Here is a 12,703-nt window from a genome sequence, read left to right on the forward strand (position 1 = left end):
CACTCCGAAATCACCTGTCGTGCATGCCGGAACCACCTCTCAGCCGTGCCGGAAGCAAGTGCCGGACACGCCGGAATCACCTACCGGACAGACCGGAACCACCTGCCGAGCACGCCGGAGCCACCTGTTCGACTCGCTGGAACCACCTGCCGGACAGGCCAATATCAACTGCTGGCTATGCCAGAACCACCTGGGGGACGGTCCGGAATCGCCTGCCAGCGATGGCGGAACCACATCTCAGACGTACCAGAACCACCTGCCGGAGAAGCTGGAAACACGTCCTGGACAGTCTGGAACCACCTGCCGGCCAAGCCTGAACCACCTGCCAAGCACAACGGAACAACCTGCCAGACACACCAAAATCACCTGCGTGTTATGCCAGAACCACTTGGAGGACTCTCTGGGATGACCTGCCGGGCATGCCGGAACCACCTCTCAGACGTGCCAGAACCATGTGGCGGACAGTCCGGAATCACCTGTTGGGCATGCGCAACCACCTCTGAGACGTACCAGAACCACATGCCGTGCAGGCTGGAACCACCTACCGGACATGCCGGAACCACCTGTCAGATGTGCCAGAAACACGTGCCGGAGACGCCGGAAGCACCTGCCAAGCACGTTGGAACCACCTGCTCAACTCGCCTGAACCACCTGCCGGACATGCCAAAATCACCTGCCGACTATGCCAGAACCCCTTGGCGAACACTCCGGAATCACTTGCGGGGCATGCAGGAACCACCTCTCAGACATGCCAGAACCCCGTGCCAATGACCCCGGAAGCACCAGCCGAGCACGCCGGAACCACCTGCTCGACTCGCTAGAACCACCTGCCGATCACGCAAAAATCACCTGCCGGCTACGCCACAACCAGTTGGTGAACACTTTGGAATCACCTGCCAGGCTTGCTGGAACCACCTGCCAGTCATGCCAAAATCACCTGCCAACTACGCCAGAACCGCTAGGCGGACACTGCGGAAACACCTGTTGGGCCGGCTGGAACCACATCTCAGACGTGCCAGAAACGTGTTCATGAGATGCTGGAACCACACCCCGAACAGACGGATACCACCTGCCAGAACCGCCTGAACCACCTGCTGAGCACGCCGGAACCACCTGCTCGACTCACCGGTACCACCTCCCTGACACGCCAAAATCACCTGCTGGGTATGCCAGAACCACTTGGCGGACACTCCGGAATCATCTGCCGGACATGCCGGAACCAGCTCTCAGACACACCAGAACCAAGTGCCGGAGACGCCGGAAGCACCTACCAAGCATGCCGGAGCCACCTGCTCGACTCGCCAGAAACACCTGCCGGACACGCCAAAATCACCTGCTGGGTATGCCAGAACCACCTGGCGGACACTACGGAATCACCTGCCGCACATGCCGGAACCACCTCTCCGACGTGCCGGAAGCACGTGCCAGACACGCCGGAAACACCTACCGGACAGACCAGAACCACCTGCCAAGAACGCCGGAGCCACCTGTTCGACTCGCTGGAACCACCTGCCGGACAGGCCAATATCAACTGCTGGCTATGCCAGAACCACCTGGGGGACAGTCCGGGATCATCTGCCAGCCATGGCGGAACCACCTCTCAGACGTACCAGAACCACCTGCCGGAAAAGCTGGAAACACGTCCTGGACAGACTGGAACCACGTGACGGCCATGTCTGAACCACCTGCCGAGCACGGCGGAACCACCTGCCGGACACGCCAAAATCACCTGCGGGCTACGCCAGAACCACTTGGATGACTCTCCGAAATGACCTGCCGGGCATGTTGGAACCACCTCTCAGACGTGCCAGAAGCACGTGCCAGACAGTCCGGAATCACCTGTTGGGCATACGCAACCACCTCTGACACGTACCAGAACCACGTGCCGTGCACGCCGGAACCACCTACCGGACAGACCGGAATCAACTTTTGGGCATGCCGGAACCACCAGTCAGATGTGCCAGAAACACGTGCCGGAGACGCCGGAAGCACCTGCCGAGCACGTCGCAACCACCTGCTCAACTCGCCTGAACCACCTGCCGGACACGCCAAAATCACCTGCCCGCTACACCAGCACCACTTCGGGGACAAGCCGGAATCACGTGAGGGGCATGCCGGCACAGCCTCTCAGACTGAACCTCGTGCCGGACACCACAGAACCACCTGCCGGACAGACCGGAACCACCTGCCGGACACGCCGGAACCACTGGCTCGACCCGCCGGAACGACCGCTGGACATGCAAAATCACCTGCCGGCTACGCCGGAAACACTTGGCGAACACTCCAGAATCACCTGCCGGGCATGCCGGAACCAGCTCTCAGACACACCAGAACCACGTGCCGGAGACGCCGGAAGCACATGCCGAGCATGCCGGAGCCACCTGCTCGACTCGCCAGAAACACCTGCCGGACACGCCAAAATCACCTGCCGGGTACGCCAGAACCACCTGGCGGACACTCCGAAATCACCTGTCGCGCATGCCGGAACCAACTCTCAGACTTGCCGGAAGCACGTGCCGGACACGCCGGAATCACCTACCGGACAGACCGGAACCACCTGCCGAGCACGCCGGAGCCACCTGTTCGACTCGCTGGAACCACCTGCCGGACAGGCCAATATCAACTGCTGGCTATGCCAGAACCACCTGCGGGACAGTCCGGGATCACCTGCCAGCCATGGCGGAACCACCTCTCAGACGTACCAGAACCACCTGCCGGAGAAGCTGGAAACACGTCCTGGACAGACTGGAACCACGTGACGGCCATGCCTGAACCACCTGCCGAGCACGGCGGAACCAGCTGCCGGACACGCCAAAATCACCTGCGGGCTACGCCAGAACCACTTGGACGACTCTCCGAAATGACCTGCCGGGCATGTTGGAACCACCTCTCAGACGTGCCAGAAGCACGTGCCAGACAGTCCGGAATCACCTGTTGGGCATACGCAACCACCTCTGAGACGTACCAGAACCACGTGCCGTGCACGCCGGAACCACCTACCGGACAGACCGGAATCAACTTTTGGGCATGCCGGAACCACCAGTCAGATGTGCCAGAAACACGTGCCGGAGACGCCGGAAGCACGTGCCGAGCACGTCGCAACCACCTGCTCAACTCGCCTGAACCACCTGCCGGACACGCCAAAATCACCTGCCCGCTACACCAGCACCACTTCGGGGACAAGCCGGAATCACGTGAGGGGCATGCCGGCACAGCCTCTCAGACTGAACCTCGTGCCGGACACCACAGAACCACCTGCCGGACAGACCGGAACCACCTGCCGGACACGCTGGAACCACCGGCTCGACCCGCCGGAACGACCGCTGGACATGCAAAATCACCTGCCGGCTACGCCGGAAACACTTGGCGAACACTCCGGAATCACCTGCCGGGCATGCCGGAAACACCTCTCAGATATGCCAGAACCACGTGCCAATGACCCCGGAAGCACCTGCCGAGCACGCCGGAACCACCTGGTCGACTCGCCAGAACCACCTGCCGGACACGCAAAAATCACCTGCCGGCTACGCCACAACCAGTTGGGGAACACTTCGGAATCACCTGCCGGGCTTGCTGGAACCACCTGCCGGTCATGCCAAAATCACCTGCCAACTACGCCAGAACCGCTTGGCGGACACTGCGGAAACACCTGTCGGGCCGGCCGGAACCACATCTCAGACGTGCCAGAAACGTGTTCAAAGGAGATGCTGGAAACACACCCCGAACAGACGGAAAACACCTGCCAGACCCGTCTGAACAACCTGCCGAGCACGCCGGAGCCACCTGCTCGACTCGCCGGAACCACCTACCTGACATGCCCAAATCACCAGCCGGGTATGCCAGAACCACTTGGCGGACACTCCGGAATCATCTGCCGGACATGCCGGAACCAGCTCTCAGACACACCAGAACCACGTGCCGGAGACGCCGGAAGCACCTGCCGAGCATGCCGGAGCCACCTGCTCGACTCGCCAGAAACACCTGCCGGACACGCCAAAATCACCTGCCGGGTATGCCAGAGCCACCTGGCGGACACTCCGAAATCACCTGTCGTGCATGCCGGAACCACCTCTCAGCCGTGCCGGAAGCAAGTGCCGGACACGCCGGAATCACCTACCGGACAGACCGGAACCACCTGCCGAGCACGCCGGAGCCACCTGTTCGACTCGCTGGAACCACCTGCCGGACAGGCCAATATCAACTGCTGGCTATGCCAGAACCACCTGGGGGACGGTCCGGAATCGCCTGCCAGCGATGGCGGAACCACCTCTCAGACGTACCAGAACCACCTGCCGGAGAAGCTGGAAACACGTCCTGGACAGTCTGGAACCACCTGCCGGCCAAGCCTGAACCACCTGCCAAGCACAACGGAACAACCTGCCAGACACGCCAAAATCACCTGCGTGTTATGCCAGAACCACTTGGAGGACTCTCTGGGATGACCTGCCGGGCATGCCGGAACCACCTCTCAGACGTGCCAGAACCATGTGGCGGACAGTCCGGAATCACCTGTTGGGCATGCGCAACCACCTCTGAGACGTACCAGAACCACATGCCGTGCAGGCTGGAACCACCTACCGGACATGCCGGAACCACCTGTCAGATGTGCCAGAAACACGTGCCGGAGACGCCGGAAGCACCTGCCAAGCACGTTGGAACCACCTGCTCAACTCGCCTGAACCACCTGCCGGACATGCCAAAATCACCTGCCGACTATGCCAGAACCCCTTGGCGAACACTCCGGAATCACTTGCGGGGCATGCAGGAACCACCTCTCAGACATGCCAGAACCCCGTGCCAATGACCCCGGAAGCACCAGCCGAGCACGCCGGAACCACCTGCTCGACTCGCTAGAACCACCTGCCGATCACGCAAAAGTCACCTGCCGGCTACGCCACAACCAGTTGGTGAACACTTTGGAATCACCTGCCAGGCTTGCTGGAACCACCTGCCAGTCATGCCAAAATCACCTGCCAACTACGCCAGAACCGCTTGGCGGACACTGCGGAAACACCTGTCGGGCCGGCTGGAACCACATCTCAGACGTGCCAGAAACGTGTTCATGAGATGCTGGAACCACACCCCGAACAGACGGATACCACCTGCCAGAACCGCCTGAACCACCTGCTGAGCACGCCGGAACCACCTGCTCGACTCACCGGTACCACCTCCCTGACACGCCAAAATCACCTGCTGGGTATGCCAGAACCACTTGGCGGACACTCCGGAATCATCTGCCGGACATGCCGGAACCAGCTCTCAGACACACCAGAACCAAGTGCCGGAGACGCCGGAAGCACCTACCGAGCATGCCGGAGCCACCTGCTCGACTCGCCAGAAACACCTGCCGGACACGCCAAAATCACCTGCCGGGTATGCCAAAACCACCTGGCGGACACTACGGAATCACCTGCCGCACATGCCGGAACCACCTCTCCGACGTGCCGTAAGCACGTGCCAGACACGCCGGAAACACCTACCGGACAGACCGGAACCACCTGCCAAGAACGCCGGAGCCACCTGTTCGACTCGCTGGAACCACCTGCCGGACAGGCCAATATCATCTGCTGGCTATGCCAGAACCACCTGGGGGACAGTCTGGGATCACCTGCCAGCCATGGCGGAACCACCTCTCAGACGTACCAGAACCACCTGCCGGAAAAGCTGGAAACACGTCCTGGACAGACTGGAACCACGTGACGGCCATGCCTGAACCACCTGCCGAGCACGGCGGTACCACCTGCCGGACACGCCAAAATCACCTGCGGGCTACGCCAGAACCACTTGGACGACTCTCCGAAATGACCTGCCGGGCATGTTGGAACCACCTCTCAGACGTGCCAGAAGCACGTGCCGGACAGTCCGGAATCACCTGTTGGGCATACGCAACCACCTCTGACACGTACCAGAACCACGTGCCGTGCACGCCGGAACCACCTACCGGACAGACCGGAATCACCATTTGGGCATGCCGGAACCACCAGTCAGATGTGCCAGAAACACGTGCCGGAGACGCCGGAAGCACCTGCCGAGCACGTCGCAACCACCTGCTCAACTCGCCTGAACCACCTGCCGGACACGCCAAAATCACCTGCCCGCTACACCAGCACCACTTCGGGGACAAGACGGATTCACGTGAGGGGCATGCCGGCACAGCCTCTCAGACTGAACCTCGTGCCGGACACCACAGAACCACCTGCCGGACAGACCGGAACCACCTGCCGGACACGCCGGAACGACCGCTGGACATGCAAAATCACCTGCCGGCTACGCCGGAAACACTTGGCGAACACTCCGGAATCACCTGCCGGGCATGCCGGAACCACCTCTCAGATATGCCAGAACCACGTGCCAATGACCCCGGAAGCACCTGCCGAGAACGCCGGAACAACCTGCTCGACTCGCCAGAACCACCTGCCGGACACGCAAAAATCACCTGCCGGCTACGCCACAACCAGTTGGGGAACACTTCGGAATCACCTGCCGGGCTTGCTGGAACCACCTGCCGGTCATGCCAAAATCACCTGCCAACTACGCCAGTACCACTTGGCGGACACTGCGGAAACACCTGTCGGGCCGGCCGGAACCACATCTCAGACGTGCCAGAACCATGTGCATGAGATGCTGGAACCACACCCCGAACAGACGGAAAACACCTGCCAGACCCGTCTGAACAACCTGCCGAGCACGCCGGAGCCACCTGCTCGACTCGCCGGAACCACCTACCTGACATGCCCAAATCACCAGCCGGGTATGCCAGAACCACTTGGCGGACACTCCGGAATCATCTGCCGGACATGCCGGAACCAGCTCTCAGACACACCAGAACCACGTGCCGGAGACGCCGGAAGCACCTGCCGAGCATGCCGGAGCCACCTGCTCGACTCGCCAGAAACACCTGCCGGACACGCCAAAATCACCTGCCGGGTACGCCAGAACCACCTGGCGGACACTCCGAAATCACCTGTCGCGCATGCCGGAACCACCTCTCAGACGTGCCGGAAGCACGTGCCGGACACGCCGGAATCACCTACCGGACAGACCGGAACCACCTGCCGAGCACGCCGGAGCCACCTGTTCGACTCGCTGGAACCACCTGCCGGACAGGCCAATATCAACTGCTGGCTATGCCAGAACCACCTGGGGGACGGTCCGGAATCGCCTGCCAGCCATGGCGGAACCACCTCTCAGACGTACCAGAACCACCTGCCGGAGAAGCTGGAAACACGTCCTGGACAGTCTGGAACCACCTGCCGGCCAAGACTGAACCACCTGCCAAGCACAACGGAACAACCTGCCAGACACGCCAAGATCACCTGCGTGTTATGCCAGAACCACTTGGAGGACTCTCTGGGATGACCTGCCGGGCATGCCGGAACCACCTCTCAGACGTGCCAGAACCATGTGGCGGACAGTCCGGAATCACCTGTTGGGCATGCGCAACCACCTCTGAGACGTACCAGAACCACATGCCGTGCAGGCTGGAACCACCTACCGGACAGACCGGAATCACCTTTCGGGCATGCCAGAACCACCTGTCAGATGTGCCAGAAACACGTGCCGGAGACGCCGGAAGCACCTGCCAAGCACGTTGGAACCACCTGCTCAACTCGCCTGAACCACCTGCCGGACATGCCAAAATCACCTGCCGACTATGCCAGAAGCCCTTGGCGAACACTCCGGAATCACTTGCCGGGCATGCAGGAACCACCTCTCAGACATGCCAGAACCCCGTGCCAATGACCCCGGAAGCACCAGCTGAGCACGCCGGAACCACCTGCTCGACTCACCAGAACCACCTGCCGATCACGCAAAAATCACCTGCCGGCTACGCCACAACCAGTTGGTGAACACTTTGGAATCACCTGCCAGGCTTGCTGGAACCACCTGCCAGTCATGCCAAAATCACCTGCCAACTACGCCAGAACCGCTTGGCGGACACTGCGGAAACACCTGTCGGGCCGGCTGGAACCACATCTCAGACGTGCCAGAAACGTGTTCATGAGATGCTGGAACCACACCCCGAACAGACGGATACCACCTGCCAGAACCGCCTGAACCACCTGCTGAGCACGCCGGAACCACCTGCTCGACTCACCGGTACCACCTCCCTGACACGCCAAAATCACCTGCTGGGTATGCCAGAACCACTTGGCGGACACTCCGGAATCATCTGCTGGACATGCCGGAACCAGCTCTCAGACACACCAGAACCAAGTGCCGGAGACGCCGGAAGCACCTGCCGAGCATGCCGGAGCCACCTGCTCGACTCGCCAGAAACACCTGCCGGACACGCCAAAATCAACTGCCTGGTATGCCAGAACCACCTGGCAGACACTACGGAATCACCTGCCGCGCATGCCGGAACCACCTCTCAGACGTGCCGGAAGCACGTGCCAGACACGCCGGAAACACCTACCGGACAGACCGGAACCACCTGCCAAGAACGCCGGAGCCACCTGTTCGACTCGCTGGAACCACCTGCCGGACAGGCCAATATCAACTGCTGGCTATGCCAGAACCACCTGGGTGACAGTCCGGGATCACCTGCCAGCCATGGCGGAACCACCGGCTCGACCCACCAGAACGACCGCTGGACATACAAAATAACCTGCCGGCTACGCCGGAAACACTTGGCGAACACTCCGGAATCACCTGCCGGGCATGCCGGAACCACCTCTCAGATATGCCAGAACCACGTGCCAATGACCCGGAAGCACCTGCCGAGCACGCCGGAACCACCTGCTCGACTCGCCAGAACCACCTGCCAGACACGCAAAAATCACCTGCCGGCTACGCCACAACCAGTTGGGGAACACTTTGGAATCACCTGCCGGGCTTGCTGGAACCACCTGCCGGTCATGCCAAAATCACCTGCCAACTACGCCAGTACCACTTGGCGGACACTGTGGAAACACCTGTCGGGCCGGCCGGAACCACATCTCAGACGTGCCAGAACCATGTGCATGAGATGCTGGAACCACACCCCGAAAAGACGGAAAACACCTGCCAGACCCGTCTGAACAACCTGCCGAGCACGCCTGAGCCACCTACCTGACATGCCCAAATCACCAGCCGGGTATGCCAGAACCACTTGGCGGACACTCCGGAATCATCTGCCGGACATGCCGGAACCAGCTCTCAGACACACCAGAACCACGTGCCGGAGACGCCGGAAGCACCTGCCGAGCATGCCGGAGCCACCTGCTCGACTCGCCAGAAACACCTGCCGGACACGCCAAAATCACCTGCCGGGTACGCCAAACCACCTGGCGGACACTCCGAAACCACCTGTCGCGCATGCCGGAACCACCTCTCAGACGTGCCGGAAGCACGTGCCGGACACGCCGGAATCACCTACCGGACACACCGGAACCACCTGCTGAGCACTCTGGAGCCACCTGTTCGATTCGCTGGAACCACCTGCCGGACAGGCCAATATCAACTGCTGGCTATGCCAGAGCCACCTGGGGGACGGTCCGGAATAACCTGCCAGCCATGGCGGAACCACCTCTCAGACGTACCAGAACCACCTGCCGGAGAACCTGGAAACACGTCCTGGACAGTCTGGAACCACCTGCCGGCCAAGCCTGAACCACCTGCCAAGCACAACGGAACAACCTGCCAGACACGCCAAGATCACCTGCGTGTTATGCCAGAACCACTTGGAGGACTCTCTGGGATGACCTGCCGGGCATGCCGGAACCACCTCTCAGACGTGCCAGAACGATGTGGCGGACAGTCCGGAATCACCTGTTGGGCATGCGCAACCACCTCTGAGACGTACCAGAACCACATGCCGTGCAGGCTGGAACCACCTACCGGACAGACCGGAATCACCTTTCGGGCATGCCAGAACCACCTGTCAGATGTGCCAGAAACACGTGCCGGAGACGCCGGAAGCACCTGCCAAGCACGTTGGAACCACCTGCTCAACTCGCCTGAACCACCTGCCGGACATGCCAAAATCACCTGCCGACTATGCCAGAACCCCTTGGCGAACACTCCGGAATGACTTGCCGGGCATGCAGGAACCACCTCTCAGACATGCCAGAACCCCGTGCCAATGACCCCGGAAGCACCAGCCGAGCACGCCGGAACAACTTGCTTGACTCGCCAGAAGCACCTGCCGATCACGCAAAAATCACCTGCCGGCTACGCCACAACCAGTTGGTGAACACTTTGGAATCACCTGCCAGGCTTGCTGGAACCACCTGCCAGTCATGCCAAAATCACCTGCCAACTACGCCAGAACCGCTTGGCGGACACTGCGGAAACACCTGTCGGGCCGGCTGGAACCACATCTCAGACGTGCCAGAAACGTGTTCATGAGATGCTGGAACCACACCCCGAACAGAAGGATACCACCTGCCAGAACCGCCTGAACCACCTGCTGAGCACGCCGGAACCACCTGCTCGACTCACCGGCACCACCTCCCTGACACGCCAAAATCACCTGCTGGGTATGCCAGAACCACTTGGCGGACACTCCGGAATCATCTGCCGGACATGCCGGAACCAGCTCTCAGACACACCAGAACCAAGTGCCGGAGACGCCGGAAACACCTGCCGAGCATGCCGGAGCCACCTGCTTGACTCGCCAGAAACACCTGCCGGACACGCCAAAATCACCTGCCGGGTACGCCAGAACCACCTGGCGGACACTCCGAAATCACCTGTCGCGCATGCCGGAACCACCTCTCAGACATGCCAGAACCCCGTGCCAATGACCCCGGAAGCACCTGCCGAGCACGCCGGAACAACTTGCTCGACTCGCCAGAACCACCCGCCGATCGCGCAAAAATCACCTGCCGGCTACGCCACAACCAGTTGGTGAACACTTTGGAATCACCTGCCAGGCTTGCTGGAACCACCTGCCAGTCATGCCAAAATCACCTGCCAACTACGCCAGAACCGCTTGGCGGACACTGCGGAAACACCTGTCGGCCCGGCTGGAACCACATCTCAGACGTGCCAGAAACGTGTTCATGAGATGCTGGAACCACACCCCGAACAGACGGATACCACCTGCCAGAACCGCCTGAACCACCTGCTGAGCACGCCGGAACCACCTGCTCGACTCACCGGTACCACCTCCCTGACACGCCAAAATCACCTGCTGGGTATGCCAGAACCACTTGGCGGACACTCTAGAATCATCTGCCGGACATGCCGGAACCATCTCTCAGACACAGCAGAACGATGTGCCCTAGACGCCGGAAGCACCTGCAGAGCATGCCGGAGCCACCTGCTCGACTCGCCAGAAACACCTGCCGGACACGCCAAAATCACCTGCCGGGTATGCCAGAACCACCTGGCGGACACTACGGAATCACCTGCCGCGCATGCCGGAACCACCTCTCAGACGTGCCGTAAGCACGTGCCAGACACGCCGGAAACACCTACCGGACAGACTGGAACCACCTGCCAAGAACGCCAGAGCCACCTGTTCGACTCGCTGGAACCACCTGCCGGACAGACCCATATCAACTGCTGGCTATGCCAGAACCACCTGGGGGACAGTCCGGGATCACCTGCCAGCCATGGCGGAACCACCTCTCAGACGTACCAGAACCACCTGCCGGAGAAGCTGGAAACACGTCCTGGACAGACTGGAACCACGTGACGGCCATGCCTGAACCACCTGCCGAGCACGGCGGAACCACCTGCCGGACACGCCAAAATCACCTGCGGGCTACGCCAGAACCACTTGGACGACTCTCCGAAATGACCTGCCGGGCATGTTGGAACCACCTCTCAGACGTGCCAGAAGCACGTGCCGGACAGTCCGGAATCACCTGTTGGGCATACGCAACCACCTCTGACACGTACCAGAACTACGTGCCGTGCACGCTGGAACCACCTACCGGACAGACCGGAATCACCATTTGGGCATGCCGGAACCACCAGTCAGATGTGCCAGAAACACGTGCCGGAGACGCCGGAAGCACCTGCCGAGCACGTCGCAACCACCTGCTCAACTCGCCTGAACCACCTGCCGGACACGCCAAAATCACCTGCCCGCTACACCAGCACCACTTCGGGGACAAGCCGGAATCACGTGAGGGGCATGCCGGCACAGCCTCTCAGACTGAACCTCGTGCCGGACACCACAGAACCACCTGCCGGACAGACCGGAACCACCTGCCGGACACGCCGGAACCACCGGCTCGACCCGCCGGAACGACCGCTGGACATGCAAAATCACCTGCCGGCTACGCCGGAAACACTTGGCGAACACTCCGGAATCAGCTGCCGGGCATGCCGGAACCACCTCTCAGATATGCCAGAACCACGTGCCAATGACCCCGGAAGCACCTGCCGAGCACGCCGGAACCACCTGCTCGACTCGCCAGAACCACCTGCCGGACACGCAAAAATCACCTGCCGGCTACGCCACAACCAGTTGGGGAAAACTTCGGAATCACCTGCCGGGCTTGCTGGAACCACCTGCCGGTCATGCCAAAATCACCTGCCAACTACGCCAGAACCGCTTGGCGGACACTGTGGAAACACCTGTCGGGCCGGCCGGAACCACATCTCAGACGTGCCAGAACCATGTGCATGAGATGCTGGAACCACACCCCGAACAGACGGAAAACACCTGCCAGACCCGTCTGAACAGCCTGCCGAGCACGCCGGAGCCACCTGCTCGACTCGCCGGAACCACCTACCTGACATGCCCAAATCACCAGCCGGGTAT

This window comes from Equus caballus, unplaced genomic scaffold (genome assembly GCF_041296265.1).
Source record: "Equus caballus isolate H_3958 breed thoroughbred unplaced genomic scaffold, TB-T2T haplotype1-0000016, whole genome shotgun sequence".
NCBI classification, from domain to species: Eukaryota; Metazoa; Chordata; class Mammalia; order Perissodactyla; family Equidae; genus Equus; species Equus caballus.